Below are 19,380 nucleotides of genomic sequence, written 5' to 3'. Positions count from 1 at the left end.
TAGAACACGCAACAAGAGGCAAGAAAAAAGGATGAATTAATCTGTAAAGTGCCTGATGGCATATGTGGGAATCGATCTGGATGTTAGTAATACTAATGGGGGGTGGTGGGCTTGGGGGGGAGGGGGGGGGGGGGGTGCGCGCGAGGGTCCACTATAAGGATCACCATAACATTGGACCACATGTTGTACACCGTTGCTCCACTAGTTTGATTAATTGTTATTATTATTATTAAAACTGGATTTCAATGTAACAGCTTTTGGAAAGAATGTTAGAGCAGCCGCTTTAAGGGGTGTGCCCTCTTAGTCCATGTGACCAGCTTGTGGCCTATCGCTTTGAAGTGCATGAAACACAACCAATGGGGAAAAAACATGGGGCCCTGGGAGCTGTGTACGGACAGAATGGAGCTTGGAGCCAGAGGGTTAAGACCGTTTAGTGACTCTGTGGGCGCGATTCTCCGCTCCCCACGCCGGGTGGGAGAATCGCGGGAGGGCCGGGTGACTCACGACATGCCGCCCTGGCAATCCCCGCGATTCTCCCACCCCCCCACTCGGATGAATCGCCGCTCGCCGTTTTTCACGGCAACTGGCGATTCTCCGGCCCGGATGGGCCGAGCGGCCTGACGTTCCCGACCGGTTCACGATGGCGGCAACCACACCTGGTCGCTGCCATCATGAACATGGCGCCAAATCTTTGTTTGTGGCTTGTGGGGGGCGGAAAGGGGGGTGAGCACCACGGCCGTGCTTGGGAGGGGACTGGCCCGCGATCGGTGCCTATTGATTGTCAGGCCGGCGTCTCCAAGAGACGCACTCTTTCCCCTCCGCCACCCCGCAAGATCAAGCCACCACGTCCTGCAGGGCAGCAGAGGGGAAGACGGCAACCGCGTATGCGTGGGTTGGAGCCGGCCAACATGTGCGTACGCATGCGTCACTTAGGCGCCGCCGTCACGTCATTCTCGGCGTGCCGCCTTTTCATGGCCCGGCAGCCGAGATTTATGGAGCGCCGCTCTTAGCCCCCTGGGGGGGGGGGGAGTGAATAGGGTGCGAGGAGCGGCCTCCGAGGCCGAGTTTACGACAGCCTTCCCGATGCCACGCGGGAGTGGAGAGTTCCGCCCTGTGTTTGTGTACAGTTTACCTTTACTTGTTACCAATAAATCCTTGTTTGGTTAGACCAGTATTGCCTCGAGCGAGCTACCGCATTGAGTATATACCGGATTTATAGTAAGTCCTCAGTATTATATTACCATGATTGGTAATATGTTGTATTCTTTATCCTTTCTTCCAGAAGGACCCGATGTAGTGTTGACAAAGAATATACCAATCAAAAGACTGAAACAAAACTAATTTATTATTACACTACTAATTAAATGAAATTCGAACACTCTACTGAGCTACAGATAATAATTAAATGATATTGAATTTGTCTTACAGTACTCAATATTATATCTAGTCATTAACTACACTGTGATCTAACTTGTGCTATTTCTATCTACTCTCAGCTTCTTCTTGTGCTTTCACCATGCTTCTCCTTATGCTAGTCCCAGAATTCCCTTAGAGGCTGTCATAAATACAGAGAAGTAGTAATGCCCTCTAGTGTTAGTGTTCTAATTACACAGAGATGTAATTATTAACCCTTCCCTAACCTGACTATATACATATCATTACACTCAGTAGTTCAGAATTCAGAGAGGAAGGTAGAAGTCTTCAAAATGAGCAGAGACGGGGTGGCACGGTGGCACAGTGGTTCACACTGCTGCCTCATGGTGCTGAGGACCTGGGTTCGATCCCGGCTCTGGATCACTGTGTGTGTGGAGTTTGCACATTGTCTGAGTGGGTCTCACCCCCACAACCCAAATATGTGCAGCAGGCAGATTGGCCACGCTAAAATGCATCTTAATCGGAAAAATAATAATTGGGTACTCTAAATTTTAAAAAATGAACAGAGAAATCGTGTCGATGGCATCAAAAAGCAGAGTGAAAAATTTCAGTGAATGGGAAGCTTGACCCATTTGACCAAGAGCCGAAGACTGGAGCCAATATATTAAATGACTGTTACTTTTTACAGCAAACAAAATAATGGGGGAGGATAAACAGAAGGTTATTCTACTCATGGTTTGTGGGCCCCAGACCAACAACCTCATAAGGAATTTGACCTCATTTGACCAGTTGATGACGCAGGTCAGGGAGCATTTCAATCCCAGACCTTCAATCATATTACAATACAAGTTTAATTTGGCTGTCAAGGACCCAGGAGAGATGATTTTCACCTTCATTGCCAGATTCCGCCAAATAACCAAGCATGTGCAATATTAACAACATATGTGTGCAAAAGAAGCTTCTGGCTGAAATGAATATCATGCCAGACAAGGCCATTGAGAATGCTCTGCCAACTGAATGCGCTGAGAGGGCCATGTCAGAGCTTCAAAACATGCAAGAGGGCAAGGTGAACCAGCTGTGGAGCGTCTAGCTGCATGGCGCGCAGCCAGGTCGACAGGCACAGACGACGTTCATCCAAAATCCCGGGAATAGTATCATAGTCTGTGGCCAGGGAGGGAAATGGATCATCAGGACTAGAAGTCAAGATGATTGCTACCTATGTGGGGGAGACCACACCCGCGAAGTTTGCCACCACAGAGAGGTTATTTCTTTTTGGTGCAATAGGAAGGGCCATGTCCAGGAACGTTGCCACGCCAGGCAAAACATGCCAAATCAAAAAAAATGCAAGTCGTGGCTCTAGTAAATAAAATGGAGCGGAATTCAGCTGAAGAATCTGAAAAGTACAGATTAAACATGGTGGCCGGGATTCTCCGAGCCCAGCAGAGGGGTGATGTACTGGAGGAGGAGGGGGAGGGGGAGGAAAAGGGGGAGGGGGTGGGGGGGGGGATGAGAACGAAGGGCACTTCTCTCCAGATGAGGATGTTGGGGAGGGAGAGGGCAAAGTACAGGACATGGGGGCTGGACACGGATGGGATGCTGCCCAATGCCACATTCTGGGCCAGCGAGCACTGGAGGAGTTGATAGCCACACGTTTCACCGACTAGGGTGGGGGGATTGCTTGGCATGGGCACGGACAGCAAGTACAGCACCACCTCACCACCAGCCTCCGCCAGCACCGACCACCCTCACCATCCCCACCACCACATCACCCGCATGCAGACCACCCCTCCATCACACGTCCACCTGCGGCACAACAGGCTGGGCTCACACGGTTGCCGGTGAAAGCGGGTCTGGTCCATGGCATAGAGGATGACGACAGCCCGCTCTGCGATGAGCTCCAGGCTCTACATCGTTAGACAATGTCTGTGGCATGGCCACAGTACCACCCTCACATGGGTGGTCCCTCCATGCGGCCTGGACACTGCATCGCATGGCCCTGTCATCTGGCTGGGGGGCGAGGCGACGTGGGCGATCCGGGGGGATGGGGGAGGGGGGGCGCACGTCACATTCACCGGAGCTCAACGTTCCATCACCCCTTACCCACAGTGGCACTCAGTTTCCGCCCAACCCCAGCACGCATCAGACAGAGCACAAGGCTGCATTCATAGGTGTGCAACAGTGGGTTTAATAATGGATGTTCTCTACATGTGCCCTTGCCCCTCTAACTAGTCTGTGCCCTGCACCCGTGCCAACTTACTCAGTGTCTAATTTTCTGGCCTTACAGACCCTATGACTACGTCTAGGTGTTTCCCCAGACGGTACAGCAGACGTGGAGGTGGACTCCTGCCTGGCATGGGATAGGTATTCACCTCTGGACACTGCTCCCAGCTCCAGCGCAAATCGGAGGTGATTCATCTCTGGCAGGAGAATATCGATGGGCTGGATTCTCCTGCTCCCCAGCCCCACGTGCGCTGAGTGCTGGCGGCAGGATTCTCTACTCCCACCAAATCTATGGGATTTCCCATTGAAGCCACACCACGCCGCCTGGAAACCCGTAGGGGGTGGTGTGCTGCCAGTGGCAAAAGAAAATCCCAATGACAACAGAATTCCGACTATCATCTCCCAAACAGCGAATCCATCTTCCAGGTGTGGATCACAGCTGCTGTGCAGCTTGAAGGTCCAAAAACTAGAAGTCAAAATTAATTGCCCTAACCAAGCTCAAATCAGAGAATTGGTCACACTGGCTTTACATCAATATTTCCCTTTCCGTCCCTTCCAGCCTGCTTGCTGGTCAGAAGTTGCCTTTACATTCAAATCAGAAGCACTGAGGTCTTTGAACAGCCAGTAGGCAAATGAAAGACTTCCTCACTCCAACAACTCTATCCACCCTCTGTCAGCCTGTCAGTGCTCCCCATGATTGCCTCCAACACCCCCCCCCCCCCCCCCCTCTATCACTTACAGTTTGGCTGTGCATAGAGCTGTCAGAATTCCCACCCACCCTGATGGGTATTTAGCTGTGAGCAGTGGATCACAGATCAAGTGCAAATGTGACTCAGCTCTCAAAATGGCTCAAGTCGATTGCCACAAACAATCAAACAGGCGAGGTAATTGTACTGCCCACTGCTGACTTAATTTCTGCACAAAATGAAATTTTCCCCCACGGTAGATAGTTAGTAACAATCCAGAATTCTTCTTGTTTCCACTGCTATCTTTGTCACTTTATAGCTAAATAAAAACTGGATAACTTGAACTCTCAACCTCACTAATAAACATTAGGGTGGTGTCACTGTGTGTGTGCAGAGGCAAGATGTGTTACTAAGCTGTACCACACACAACACCTATTAAAGATTTACAATGTGTTACATTTCATTTTCAGAAAACTGTAGCACTGGGAAAAAGACATTTCACAAATGAAGTGTTGATATTAATCGTCACCATGACAGCAATATGTTTACTTTTCACTTCTTTATACTAATTACTTCTGGACCTCACATTCTGTCCGGTGTGGCATGATGACACCACCCTGATTGACAGCTTGAAGTGGATATAAAACTTTGGGCACATATATGGCACATAAATGCCAACCTCAAAATTTAAGAAAACATTATGAGATGGAGCTGTGTAACTATATTTCTACAATGAAACCATAGTTAACAGTGGAAGATCCATTCACACTTGACTTTTCATTCGATGTTTTTCTCCGTACGACTGTCTGAGATTTGAAAAAAGGTCTGGCTTTTAAATGCCTGATTTTTACAGCAGATATACATATTCACAGAACTTATAATAACGCTGAGACAATAGATAAAATGTATATGAGCCGAGCTTGGAATTGGTTTCCCATAGACTGTCTCATGAGAAATTTGTTATCCTGTCTCAGCGATTCCTACACTCCTCACTTTCACTGTGCCAGAAAGACTTATATCCTGATTCATCAGAAAATGGTGGTATGCCAAGTCTTTCCTTCTGTGTGTGACCACTGGGAGAGAAAATACAGAGAGGTACTCAGACACAGCAAAGGTTGTAGCCTCAGTCAGGCTTCAACAGAAAACTGAGAAGCTCGGAAGGAGAAAGGTTGTGGTTATTTTCATCAAGTCAAAATACATTTTTGCATGACACGGGGAAGTGTTTTTTTTTCAATATATTTGTATCATTGTGCAATTACAAGCTGTACTGAAGGAATTAAGCGTATCCGCTACTCTTTTGCTTGACTTGTTATTTTATCCTGTCACATGCTCACAGGCAAAGTTAAAACCGACACCAATAATTATTTTTTGATGTTCAAGAGTTGTTCATACTTGAATTTATAAGGCACCCAGTTTCAGCATCAAACACTCTCGAGTCAAGTCAAGCAGTCAGATTAAACAGGAAGTGTCCTCTTCTCTGCCTCCACAATATACTTCATCCTTAACTTTAGACAAATACAATTTACTGAACCTGGGTGGCATTTCCATCCTGTTGCCTCTCTGAACGAGATGCCAATGTGCAATGAATTACACCTGGTTTCTGGGGTAAGTCCACGCTCACTGCTATCTTGATTAAGACTACAGTGCTTTTCATGTAAGACCCTTGCTGTTAGCAAATCAATAAGATTTTAATGTCATCAATTTTGGCTGGATTTTAGCCCAATCCCCAGAGGTAAGTAGCCAGATTTTAACTCATTGCCCTTGTCAGTTACATAGGATGTGATTTTCCACCACCTCCGCCCCTCGTGGCGTGTTTCCAACAGCAGAGACAACTCGCTATTGGCCGCTGATGGTATCGTCCAATCCCACCAATGACAACAGCGTTTTGTCTGACTCACCCATTCCATTCCTGGGGAACCCATCATGAGGAGGGGTGTCGCCGTCAGCTTGACCGGAAGATCCTACCAGCGGGAAGAGCTAGAAAATACCACCCATTTGAAAAGGACCCTCTGGTCCATCCAACCTAACCCATATAGTTGTGATATGTCATACATCAAAATACTTAACTCCTTACCCCATGATGAACCATGTACTCTCCCTGGAAAATGAAAAATCAGATCAAATCCAAGGCCAATGAGGGGGAAACAATTCTGGAACATTCCTCTCTATCACCTTCAGGAGCCCAAAACTAGTTCAGGAGGCAAGTCTGGCCCTGATTAATTTTACAAGGTGTCAGGTAGATGTACCTTTAAGAAATGGGTGTTTATCAAATAGCTGCAGTGATGTCAGTGTGTGGGTGGAGTGGGGTGTCTGTCTGCCTTTTACTTTTGTTTTTGAGCTGGGAGCAGCAGTGTGTTTAGTTTCGTTTTCAGAGTTGGAGAGCTGTATTCAAAGCAAACAGATATGTAAAATTATATATTTCTCTATAAGCTAAAGAATGTCTTCAGCTCATTGATGATTTCAAAGTAATACCTGTTTCTGTAGATAATTTAAACCTGCTGCCTTTATTTGAAAAGGATTTAACTTATGGTTGTTTGGGAAGTTATTAAGGGATATCTATAAGAGTACTGTATCTTTTGGGGGGTGGTCAGGATTGGTAGTTGATAAACTGTTTAGTGTGTGTTTATAAAATGTTAACTGTATTCATATAATAAACATATTTTTTGTTGAAAAATACTTTTAGTTCTCTATTGCATCACACCTGTAAAGTGGGCCCTTGTGCTCCCACTAACCAAAATCTATTTAAAGTTGTCGGTCCATGATATATTTTGGGGTTCTCTAAACCCTGGCCTATGATAAAGGTACCTATTCCTTGTATGAGGTAATCTCTGCACTAGCCAGAAGCATGTTGAACTCTCACTTGAATGAATTCAAAGGCATCTTTTGGCATTCCATTCCACAAGTCTATTTTTTCTCTGATAAAGGAAATACCTTTTAACAGCAGAGTTTTGTTATTACATATGAGTGGCCCATCACATAGTAGTGACTCGTGGATCCCCACTTTCTCCACTATTGAAGCAATTGGTCCACACACACAGAATCCTGTCCCTAAGCAAACATAATCTAGTTTCCAAAGTTCTGGCATGTCCTTTTTACAATGTTCTTTCCTATATTTGAATAATAATTCTGGTTGTAAAAACATTTACACATAAACAAAGCCGTGAGGTGACAGTAAAATTGTTTTTTTTTTAACACAGTGTTTCCTGACAATGCATTATGGCCGTCTGCACTTGCACAGTGATCCACTCTGCTGCTTCCAAAACATGGGTTTTGTCAGCAGGAAATGTATGCAGGTTTTAGCGTGTTCGGTTTTTTGAATATTTCACAACTACAGATGAATGGCAGAAAAATGATTATATAATTAAATTTCCACGAACAATGTTCAAACAGCACGGGTACCAAACAATAGCTGCAGTGTCACCACGGCCAAAACGGCTCCCCCTCCTAATATTTTAATTATATTGAATAATTGGCAAAGAGCTATCAGTAACAATTCACAAAAGAGAAGAAAATTATTGCTGATGCTTCAACTCAGAAACAGAAAACTCTGAAGCCATTCAATGCAAGATGCTGCTTGAGAGACTCCAAGATGTTCTGTTCATTAGTTTGCTGCTTTACTTCCTCATTAAAATGGTGCAAAAGTTGCTTTTTTTTTCTTTGAAACTGAAAGAATTTTCATCCAGCACTGTCAGGTCTATGAAATCCTGTTCTGCTGCCAGTCTGATACAAAGTGCTCGTGGCTGCACAAGTCTGCAAAACAGTAAACATGGCGAATAAACAGTAGAACTGCACATGCGTGGGTGGCATTGTCAGCAAATGCAGCTTTTATTTTAATATTGAATATTTACCTTTCGTGTTCGTGAATTAAAGTCATAAGATTTTGCTTACCCTTTGTGTGGGAGGAATTTTATTCAACACAAGGTTGGCTAAAAAGAATGGAGGTTGAGTAAAATAGGCCTTTCCCATTTTTAGTTGGCCTGGGATTAAGGCATCTCGGGACAAGGCAGACAGAGTTACAATAGATGAAACCCCATTTGTTGATTATAAATGAGATAGGAGGGTACATGCCTGATCTCCAGTCAGATGTTCCTGAAAGAATACTTTCACAGGACTGCGACTGAGACATGGTGCTGTGGCTTATATTTGGAGCCCCATTGAGGCCTCAGAGCTCCTGCAGACAGGAAATCAAGTTTTCTTTCTTTTCCTGTGATGTTTCCAGGCTATCAGATCTGGAAACTTTATCATATGCAGCCAGCAAGCTATGATATTGAAGACGTGGCACTCAGCTGCAAACTTACGATGCCTCTAACTGGACTTAAATTCTTTGCCCTGCACCTTTTCCAGGGAGTTATTTTATTGGCCAACATTGCTGTCCAGTAACAAAAAAGTGGTAGCCAAGGAAAATCTGCCTTTTAGTCAAATACCTCAGCAGTGTACATCTGACTCCGTTAACGGCTACCCTGCAATTTGCCTGGCATGCCACTTTAAATGGAAGGAAAATTAGATGGTTTCCTTTATCAGGCGGCATGGTAGCACAGTGGTTAGCATTGTTGCTTCACAGCGCAAGGGACCCAGGTTCGAATTCCCATGTGGATCACTGTCTGTGTGGAGTCTGCACGTTCTCCCCGTGCCTGTGTGTGTTTCCTCTGGGTGCTCTGGTTTCTCCCACGAGTCCAAAAGACGTGCTTGTTAGTGAATTGGACATTCTGAATTCCCCCTCAGTGTACCAGAACAGGCGCCGGAGAGTGGCGACTAGAGGATGTTCACAGTAACTTCACTGCAGTCTGAATATATGAATAAAGATTATTATTATTATTATTATATGCATGCACCAAACATTTGGAAAAGGATTTCTCGGTCATGTCAAGGTCACCACCGTGTTGGTAAACACTTCCTCACACAAACTGCCACTTAATGAATTTCCAATAATTTCACATCAAGGTGATCAATGTGTTGGAAAATGCATTGGAATTACTTTCCTGTTCTATTTACTTTAATTTCTCTAAATACTAGAGTACACAGGCATCAATTGTAACAACCAAAGAATCTAAGTTACACGATCCACAACGATTGATCAGTCAATTCATGTCTTTTCTTTTAAATTTAGAATACCAAATTATTTTTTTTCCAATTAAGGGGCGATTTAGCGTGGCCAATCCACCTACCCTCCACCTACCCTACCCCATTGGGTTATGGGGTGAAACCCACGCAGACACAGGGAGAATGTGTAAACTCCACACGGACAGTGAGCCAGGGCCGGGATTCGAATCCGGGTCCTCAGTGCCGTAAGGTGCAGTGCTAACCACTGCGCCGCGTGACGCCCAGTCAATTCATACCTCCTGATTCCAGTGATTACACACTTTAAGAACTCGGGTATATCGCACTTCACACTTCCTGTACAGCATTCAGTGATTTGCTGAAAACATTGCACCAATTTTACCTCATCTCTCCATTCCATGTGTACTAGCACTAAATTCTAATACATCAAAAACACACACAGTGCAACATCAAATCTTTCAACATGGAATCAGGAAGAAGCACTTAGCTCATCACAATCACCCATTTACCACAATGATATGGGGTGGAATTCTCCCATCTGGGACTAAGTCCTGTGGTAAGGGCAGGATCAAGGAGCGTTGCCCGCTGCAGAGGGTGATGGGAAACGGCATCATACCCGCTATTCCTGGCATAACTATTTCTGCATCTGGAGTTTTGCATCATCTTCTTTGGCAGGGTGGGCTTGATTGTGTGCATCCCGCCATCATAAAATATTTAAAAGGCAGCCAACATCATTAAATCATCATTGAAGAAAGGAGATGGACCTCCTGAAGAAAGAAGATGCTCTTCAAGAACACTCTCAGGCTGGAAGGTGGACGTCCTCGATGACACTGATGCTGGAAGATCCAACTAAAAAATGCTTCCTCCACCCACTGCTATGGTGTTCCAGAGTCCAAAGATGTCAATGGCCTCCCTCCTAAACTCTGGAGGGAGTCCAGTTTTTCTTCAGATAAGTCCTGACTTCTGCACAACATATTCGTCTATTCGAGATTCCCAATCCACATTGGAAGATCCCGCTGTAATTTCATGCTTGGCTAAAACCAATTTTAGGGTTTCCCACTGAATTCTCCCCTCCTGCCCGCCATTGATTCTGCTGGTGCGGTATGGGAGAATTACATCTATCGTTCAATTAAACCCTTCAATCACTTTATGACCTTAAACAGTGACCAGGGGCTAGATTCTCTGACCCTCTGCCGGGTCAGAGAATCGCCGGGGGGGGGGGGGGGGGGGGCGGCGTGAATCACGCCCCCGCCATCTCACGAAGTCTCCGGCACCAGAGATTTGGCGGAGCGGGAATTGCGCCGCGCCTGTCGGCGGGCACCCCCCCCGGGCGATTCTCCGGCCTGCGATGGGCCGAAGTCCCGCTGCTGTCATGCCGGTCCCGCCGGCGGGAATCAAAACACCTCCCTTACCGGCGGGACTGGCGGTGCAGGTGGGTTCCGGGGTCCTGGGGGGGGGCCCGGGGCAATCAGGCCCCGGGGGGTGCCTCCACGGTGGCCTGGCCCGCGATCAGGGCCCACTGATCGGCAGGCAGGCCTGTGCTGTGGGGGCACTCTTTTCCTTCCGCGTTGGCCATAGCCTTTACGATGGCGGACGCGGAAGTGACCCCCTCCTCTGCGCATGCGCGGGGATGACGTCAGCAGCCGCTGACGCTCCGGCGCATGCGCGGACTTCTGGCAGCCGGCGAAGTCCCTTCGGCCCCGGTTGGCATGGCGCCAAAGGCCTTTCCCGCCGGCTGGCGGGGCGCCAACTACTCTGGCGCGTGCCTAGCCCCTCAAGGTTAGGGCTTGGCCCCTAAAGGTGTGGAGAAATCTGCACCTTTGGGGCGGCCCGAAGCCTGAGTGGTTCACACCACTCCATCCCGCCGGGACCCCCTGCCCCACTGGGTAGGGGAGAATCCCGGCCCAGAATACCCTCAGGACATGCATGAATGAACTGCATTCATTCCAGGAACTTTTCCTTCTTCCCTGAGCCCTCTTCTCCAAGACAGAGAACTACTTCAATTCATTGCACTTGATTTTAACACTGTTTAAACTGATGGGTTTTGAGTGAGTGAAATTCTGCTCATGGTGTACTCATCCTTAAACAGCCCAAGATATTGGGGTGCTCAAATGTGTGAATTCACATTCCCACCCAATCAATGTAGGTCATGATCCACCGGCCTCATCGAGCCTGATTCGAGATACGAAGAGGCCGCTAAATTTCTCGAGAGGCCTCTCACGAGATTTACAACCCTTGTTATGCCTTGTGGGATTTAATGAGAACTCGCGGGACCTCGCAATCTGGATCTTGTGCTCAAGGGGCATGTTCCAGAGTTACATATTCAAGTGATTGGTCAGTTTCAGTTGAATCTGTCTGCACCAGAATTACCCAAGGCATGGGATCCAACGGCCTCTCCTCGGAAACCCTGCTTTGGCACCATTTAGCACTGGTTTCCACAAACATGGACCAGGCATGGTTCTTGGGAGGGGTCTCCAAAGTGATCGGAGGCCCCCAGGTGGTCGGGCGCTGTACAGGGTGGTAGTCTGGTACTCCCAATGCCACCCAGGCACCTTGGCAATGCCAGTCTGGCACCCTGGCACTACCACCCAGGAACTGCCAGGGTGCCCAGGTGTCACTGTCAGGCTGACAGTGCCAAAGTGCTGAGATGGCATTTTACCTGTGCCAGGGATCAAGCCCGGGAGTGCCCTGCCCTAGTGGGATGGATTGCAGGGGTTCAAGGACTCCCAAAGTAGTAAGTAGGGGATGGGGTCTGTCGGCCGCGAGGCAGAGGTGCGGTCGAGAGATTGGAGCATTAGTTAAAAAATAGCACCCCGATCTTTCCTGCACTGGTGAGCTGAGCCCATTAGTGTAGAAAACGAGTCTAAGTAGGGCCCGTAAAAGAAGCAAAGTCCCGTTCAATAGCGAGGTAATTTCCTCACTGTTGTTTTTCTATTCAATCACGCCCCTAATTTTCCAATGTTGTCTGTGTGTCCAGACAATCCACTGGAACTGGTCACAGATCCAGGAAAGTCTACCTTTGGGCAGCACAGGGTCACTGCCTGTGCGGAGTCTGCACGTTGTCTGTGATGTACCATCAATTGGACGCGAGACATGATGAAGATCCAAACTGTGGCTTTAATCAGCTAGTTGTTAACCCGGTGGTCGACTACAGAGAAAGGCCGACCGCCGGGAAACCTGGGTACTTATACCCCGCCTCGGAGGCGGGGTCTACTTGCCTCTCGACCAATTGGTGAGCAGTCACATGACTAGTCCCAGCCAATCAGACGAAAGGCACGTGACCAGCCAGAGCCAATAGGAAACCAATGCTCTGCACCAATGGCAGTGCTCCCACTCATATCACCACAGTCTGCGTGGGTTTCCTCCGGGTGCTCCTGTTTCCTCCCACAGTCCAAACACATGTAGGTTAGGTAGATTTGCCATGATAAATTGCCCTTAGTGACCAAAAAGGTTAGATGGGGTTATTGGGTTACGGGGATAGGGTGGAAGTGAGGGCTTAAGTGGGTCGGTGCAGACTCGATGGGCCAAATGGCCTCCTTCTGCACTGTATGTTCTATGTTTATTTGTTCTCTATTGTGTAAAATATTGAAATTTAAGTTATGCATTATGTGTTATGGTTTACAGTTTAATTGAAAGATAAATTGTATAATAGTCAAGCCTAAAGCAATCTTTCCACAATGATTCGTAGAACTGATCAGTATGAGAAACACTATGACAGCTTGAAGATTATTTAACAAGGAATATTGTGATTCACAAAGGCTCAGCATTCTGTTCCTTGAATGTCCTGCACAGGAAGCAGCCACACTTTCAGGCCACTGCTGCCAACCAAGCCTTTTTCAATTTTAATATTAAATTAAGATAAAGAGACATTCAAAATGTTTATGTGCCTTGAACGGGCTGCAGATTCTTGTGCGCGGTACCCATTTCTGGGATAATTTATCAATTGGATGATGTCTAAACATTTTGCTGGCCGTTGTCCACAAGTAGATCCTGGGAGGGGGGAATTGAAGTGTGTAATGAGGGAGAGGACCTGATGGTAACTCCTGAGGTGTGAGGGTCAGCACTCCTTCTCTGCCTGGCTTCACAGGCTGTATCTTCAAACCAAAAAAAAAGATTACTCACCTGGATGGAGTGACATTGATGAACATTGAATACGCCAGATCCAATAGCCATTTATCATTAGTTAATTTTACAATGGGGTTCTTTGACAGGCAATTTTATATTATTGTTTAATTACAATATGATTAAGGTACAATATGTTCATGTGTTTGTATACACAAGTACCCAGAGTCCAACATCATTCAATACAGCAATACACTCTGTTTATTGAACTAACAGTGTATCACACAGTGTTATTTGCAGTGTAAATGCACTGAAGCTTGGACACTCGAGTTTAATATTGTGATAATTTGAATGTCTCAAAACAACAAGACGTAACAGGAGCTGACAACTGAATTCAAATGCCCCCAAAGTGCATTTAATTATTTTATTATAAAATATTTTATTTTAAAATGAACAGAGGGTGATTGGTAAAGGGGTGTGAAGGGAGGGGGTAAAGGGAGAGTTGGGGGGTCTAAGGGAAGATTGGGGGGGCTAATAGAGGATGGGGGGCTGTTTTTTGGTGTGTGGCGGTGTCAACTCACATGTGTGGCCTAGTATAGGTCATTGACCTTCTTGCAGCACTGGAGGCCAGTCCTGCTGGTCACGCTGCCTGAGTTGACTGCTGCTGCCATTTTATCCCAGGCGGCACGGGCTGCTCTGTGGCTCAACCTCTGGGACCCTTGGGGGAATAGGACATCCCTCTTGGCCTCGACCGCATCGAAGAGGCTTCCCAGGTCTGCATCTCGAAATCTAGGGGTCGGTCGTCTCCGCACCATGGCTGCGAGTTGAATGAGGCTGGCTGTGTAAGTGCTGTTTTAGTCCTTAAGAAAGAAATAGTGAGGCATCTAGATGGAAATTGTCCCATTGGGCAGGTGCAGCATGGATTCATGAAAAGCAGGTTATGTTCAACTAATTTATAAGAATTCTTTGAGGACGTTATGAGCGCGGTGGACAACGGAGAACCGAAGGATGTGGTGTATCTGGATTTCCAGAAGGCATTCGACAAGGTGCCGCACAAAAGGCTGTTGAATAAGATAAGGGTGCACAGCATTATGGATAATATATTAGCATGGCTAGAGGATTGGTTAACTAACAGAAAGCAAAGAGTGGGGATAAATGGGTGTTTTTCTGGTTGGCGATTAGTGGCTAATGGTGTGCTTGGGATCGCCATTGTTTACAATTTAAATAAATGATCTGGAGTTGGGGACCGAGTGTAATGTACCAAAGTTCGCGGATGACACTAAGATGAGTGGTAGAGCCAAGTGTGCAGAGGACACTGAAAGGCTGCAAAGGGACATAGATAGTCTAAGTAAGTGGGCAAGGGTCTTGCAGATGGAGTACAATGTTGGTAAATGTGAGGTCATTCATTTTGGTAGGAAGAACAGCAAAATAGATTATTAATTAAATGGGATACAATTGCAGCATGCTGCTGAGCAGAGGGACCTGGGTGTCCTTGGGCATGAGTCGCAAAAGGTTGGTTTGCAGGAGCAGCAGATAATTAGGAAGGCAAATGGAATTTTGTCCTTCATTGCTAGAGGGATGGAGTTAAAAAATAGGAAGGTTATGTTGCAACTGTATAGGGTGCTGGTGAGACCACACCTGGAATACAGTTTTGGTCTCCTTACTTGAGAAAGGATGTACTGGAACTGGAGGGTGTGCAGAGGCGATTCATTAAGATGATTACGGAGTTGAGAACATTGGCTTATGAGGAGTAGACTGGGACTACACTCATTGGAATTTATAATAATGAGGGGAGCTCTTATAGAAACATAAAAATTTGAAGGGGATAGATAAGATAGAAGGAGGGAGGTTTTTTCCACTGGCAGGTGAAACTGGAACCAGGGGGCATAGCTGCTAAATAAGAAGGAGCAGAATTAGAAGTGAATTGAGGAGGAATGTCTTCACCCAAAGGGTTTGGAATCTGTGGAATTCCCTGCCCAGTTAAACAATTGAGGCTACCTCGTTGAATGTTTTTAAGGCAAAGATAGATAGATTTTGAACAGTAAAGGAATTAAGGTTTATGGTGAGCGGGCGGGTAAGTGGAGCTGAGTCCACAATAATATCAGCCATGATTTTATTGAATGGTGGAGCAGGTTTGAGGAGCCAGGTAGCCTACTCCTGCTCTTCGTTGTTATATTCCTATGTTCTTCTTTTTCTTGTAAAAATCAGACTCAAAATTGTTCACTAATCCATGATAGGTAGTATACTTTCAATTAAAAGTACTGGGCATTTTTAATCCAGTCTTGGATAAAATAAGAGACTTTAGCTTATTCATTCAATAGGAAATGTTGCCGCAATCTTGTTGCAAGCTTAGCTCTTTTGCTGCTCGGCGCCTTGCCTAGGCATGAATTGTTTGTCTAACACTTGCAGTCTACAGTCCAATTATGTAAAGGATTCATTATCCTTATTATCACCGTACCTCACTGATGGGAAAGAACAAGTACTTTCTTAATTACATATCAAATAATGAATGGTTGGGGAATGTATTACAAAGGTCTCAAGCTACTTTAGACTTGATGTATACCAGCACACCACAAACCAAACCTATGCATAAACTCCACTTCCAACTCACAAGGGACTATCTGCATCTTACTTTGCATCTCCAATCATCTTTTACTTCAGCAAACTTCCTAGCTTCATAACACATCCTTGCTATAATATGTATTTTGAGAGACAGCCAAAAGTGTGTTACAGCAAGAGATCATATGGTAAAATGATTGCTGCCTTGTTTGCCGCAGTTTGGTTACACCTAGCTTTTAAAAGCTTTCTGCTGCTTGACAATTGTTTAATTGTCTTACTGCCTGGAGCATAATTACTATGTGTAGCTGAAGCTGCATTTAAAATAGCACTCTAAGAAACCTAAAACATGTTTCATCATTCAGCTTCAGGGCAGACGTTTCCCCCCAAAATTGCAAAGGATCATTTTCAGCGAGAAAACCGGAACAGTTTTCGTCGGCCTTGACAGTGCAATCCGGACCACAATTTGTTTCTCCACCTGAAAATCGCTGCTCCTGAGATGCGAAATGACTGATTCACCCACCCAGAGGATAACCTGAGCACTTCAATGAATGGGGCACTGCGGGCAAACAGCTCCACAGCACTTGCTCTCATTCAAGCCAGGAGGATGGCAGCTAGGAATCCACCTCCTCAATTTCTGGAGGGGGCTGTCCGCCGTTTAAAAATAATAACAATAATAGCGTACTGCCACAAGTAGGCTTCAATGAAGTTACTGTGAAAAGCATTGAGAAGATAATATATTTAGAAGGGTTTAATATACCCTCAGACTAGCAGGAGGCCCTTCAAAAAGATGGCAGATCCTGCCTGGGAGCAGGTGGCAGCATTAGTCAGAGACAGCAGCTTGACAAAGAGAACAGGTGTGCCATGGAGGCAAAAGATAAATGATCTACTCCAATCAGCCAGGGTAAGAGCTCCCTGCGTCCTCTCTGCACCCCGCCCTTCTGCTCCAGCACCCCCCCCCCCCCCCACTACAGAATGTTGCCCTGTTCACACATGCTGCCACCTTGCAGGTCCTCAGCACCCAACCTCCCACCAGCATCCTCAAACCAGCTCTCTTCGTCAGCACACCTTTCTGCATGGGCGCAGTGCCCACACATGCCAGGTTTCATCGACCTCTGACTCATCAGGCGAAGAAGGAGACTGAGGGTATACAGGACCCATGTGTCCTTCATGGAGCTATCAGACTAAATGTACCGTAGGAGACTCAGCCTCACCTCAGAGACAATGTGGTCCATGATAACATTCTGTCCAACTTGACGCCACATAGAGGCGGAGGACATCTCCTCCCCGTGGCTATGAAGTCACGGCAGTCCAGAACCTCATCACGGAGGGCACGTTCCAGGGCTCCAATCTGCGCAGTTCACAGTCATCCGCCTATAAATTGATCTGTGAGGTCATGGATGCACTCTATTTAAGGGCTTTGGACTTCATCCATTTCACCCTGGACCGGGCCCAGCAGGAGGAGAGGGTCACGGGGTTTGTCACCATAGTTGGTCTGCCATTTGTGCAGGGAATGATCGACTGTAATCATGTCGCTCGACACTCCCCATGGCATCAGGGAGACCTCTTCATCAATAAAAAAGGGTTCTACCCCTTAATATCCAGCTTGTGTGTGACCACCAACTGAGGCTTACACACTTTTGTGAATGTTTTCCAGGAAGTATGCATGATAGTTCCATCCTTGGGCAATTGCAAATCCTTGAAATATTTGAGGGTCAACCAAGGTTGCAGGGATGGCTTGCTGTGGACAAAGGATACCTGTTGAGGTCTTGGCTGATAGCACCAATGTGGAGGCCAAAGACCAAAGCTGAGGTCCGCTGTCACAAGGCTCACAATGCCAGCTAGTCTGCGATAGAGTGATGCATCGAGCTCCTTAAGATGTATTTCCACTGCTTCAACCGGTCCAGTGTGGCCCTAAAATGCAGTCCCCAGAGGGTCTTCCTCTTTGTGGTGGTCTGTTGTGCCCTACACAACTTGACACAGCAGCAGGGCTAACACCTTACTGAGGAAGACCTGGAGGAGCGGTAGGTCTCCTGGGATGAGAATAAAGACCAGGAAGGAGTCGAGGAAGAGGCCAGAGAATAGAGGACTGGTGGGATGAGGGTTCCCATGGGCAGATGGACCAGGGCTGCACTCATCGCTTTCTGCTTCACATTATAGGAACAAACCTTAAGAAGCCCCTTCACCACCAAGACCGTGCTAACCCCTCCATGACCATGGAAGGAAGGTCACAGTAAACCTCAGGCATCAGGGTGCTGGGCCTGGGGAGTTCTTGTGCCTGCTGATCAGTGTCATGGGAATGTCACTTGAAGAAATGTTTGTCTTCTCAAGTGGCTGCAGTGATGTCATTGGTGGTGCTAGGCTCTGGCTCTGCTTTTTACTTTCATTTTGAGCTGGAAGCTGCTTTTGGCTCTGAGTTTTAGTTTCGTTTTCAGGTGGAGAACTGCATTCAAACCAAGGAGGCGTATTTTGGTCTCTCTCTCTGCATGCTAAAGAATGTCTCCAGATCACTTGATGATTTCAAAGTAATACTTGTTTCATCAAGTAATACCTGTTTCTGTAAGGAATGCAAACCTACTGTTTTGTTAAAAAGGGTCTTTGACTTATGGATGTTGTTTGGAAAGTTACTAAGTGTTACCTATAGAATACTGTATCTTTGTGGGGGGGGGGGGGGTATCAGTGTTGGTAGCTGTTAAGATGTTTACTGTGTGTTATAAAACGTTAACTGGATTCATAGAATAAACAAAGAACATAGAAAAACTACAGCACAGGAACAGGCCCTTCGGCCCTCCAAGCCTGCACCGATCCAGATCCTCTACCTAAAACTGTTGCCTATTTTCTAAGGATCTGTATCCCTCTGCTCCCTGTCCATTCATGTATCTGTCTAGATACATCCCAAATGACGCTATCGTGCCCGCCTCTACCACCTCCTCCGGCAATGCGTTCCAGGCACTTACCACCCTCTACGTAAAGAACTTTCCATGCATATCTCCCTTAAACTTTTCCCCTCTCACCTTGAACTTGTGACCCCCAGTAATTGAGTCCCCCACCCTTGGAAAAAGCATCTTGCTATCCACCCTGTCTATACCTCTCATGATTTTGTAGACCTCAATGAGGTCCCCCCTCAACATCCGTCTTTCTAATGAAAATAATCCTAATCTACTCAACCTCTTCATAACTAGCGCCCTCCATACCAGGCAACATCCTGGTGAACCTCCTCTGCACCTTCTCCAAAGCATTCACATCTTTTTGGTAATGTGGCGACCAGAACTGTACGCAGTATTCCAAATGTGGCCGAATCAAATTTTTATACAACTGTAACATGACCTGCCAACTCTTGTACTCAATACCCCTTCCAATGAAGTAAAGCATGCCCTATGCCTTCTTGACCACTCTATCGACCTGCACAGCCACCTTCAGGGTA

The sequence above is a fragment of the Scyliorhinus canicula genome, chromosome 5 (assembly GCF_902713615.1).
Source record: "Scyliorhinus canicula chromosome 5, sScyCan1.1, whole genome shotgun sequence".
In the NCBI taxonomy this organism is placed as follows: domain Eukaryota; kingdom Metazoa; phylum Chordata; class Chondrichthyes; order Carcharhiniformes; family Scyliorhinidae; genus Scyliorhinus; species Scyliorhinus canicula.
This window is presented reverse-complemented; position numbering follows the sequence as displayed.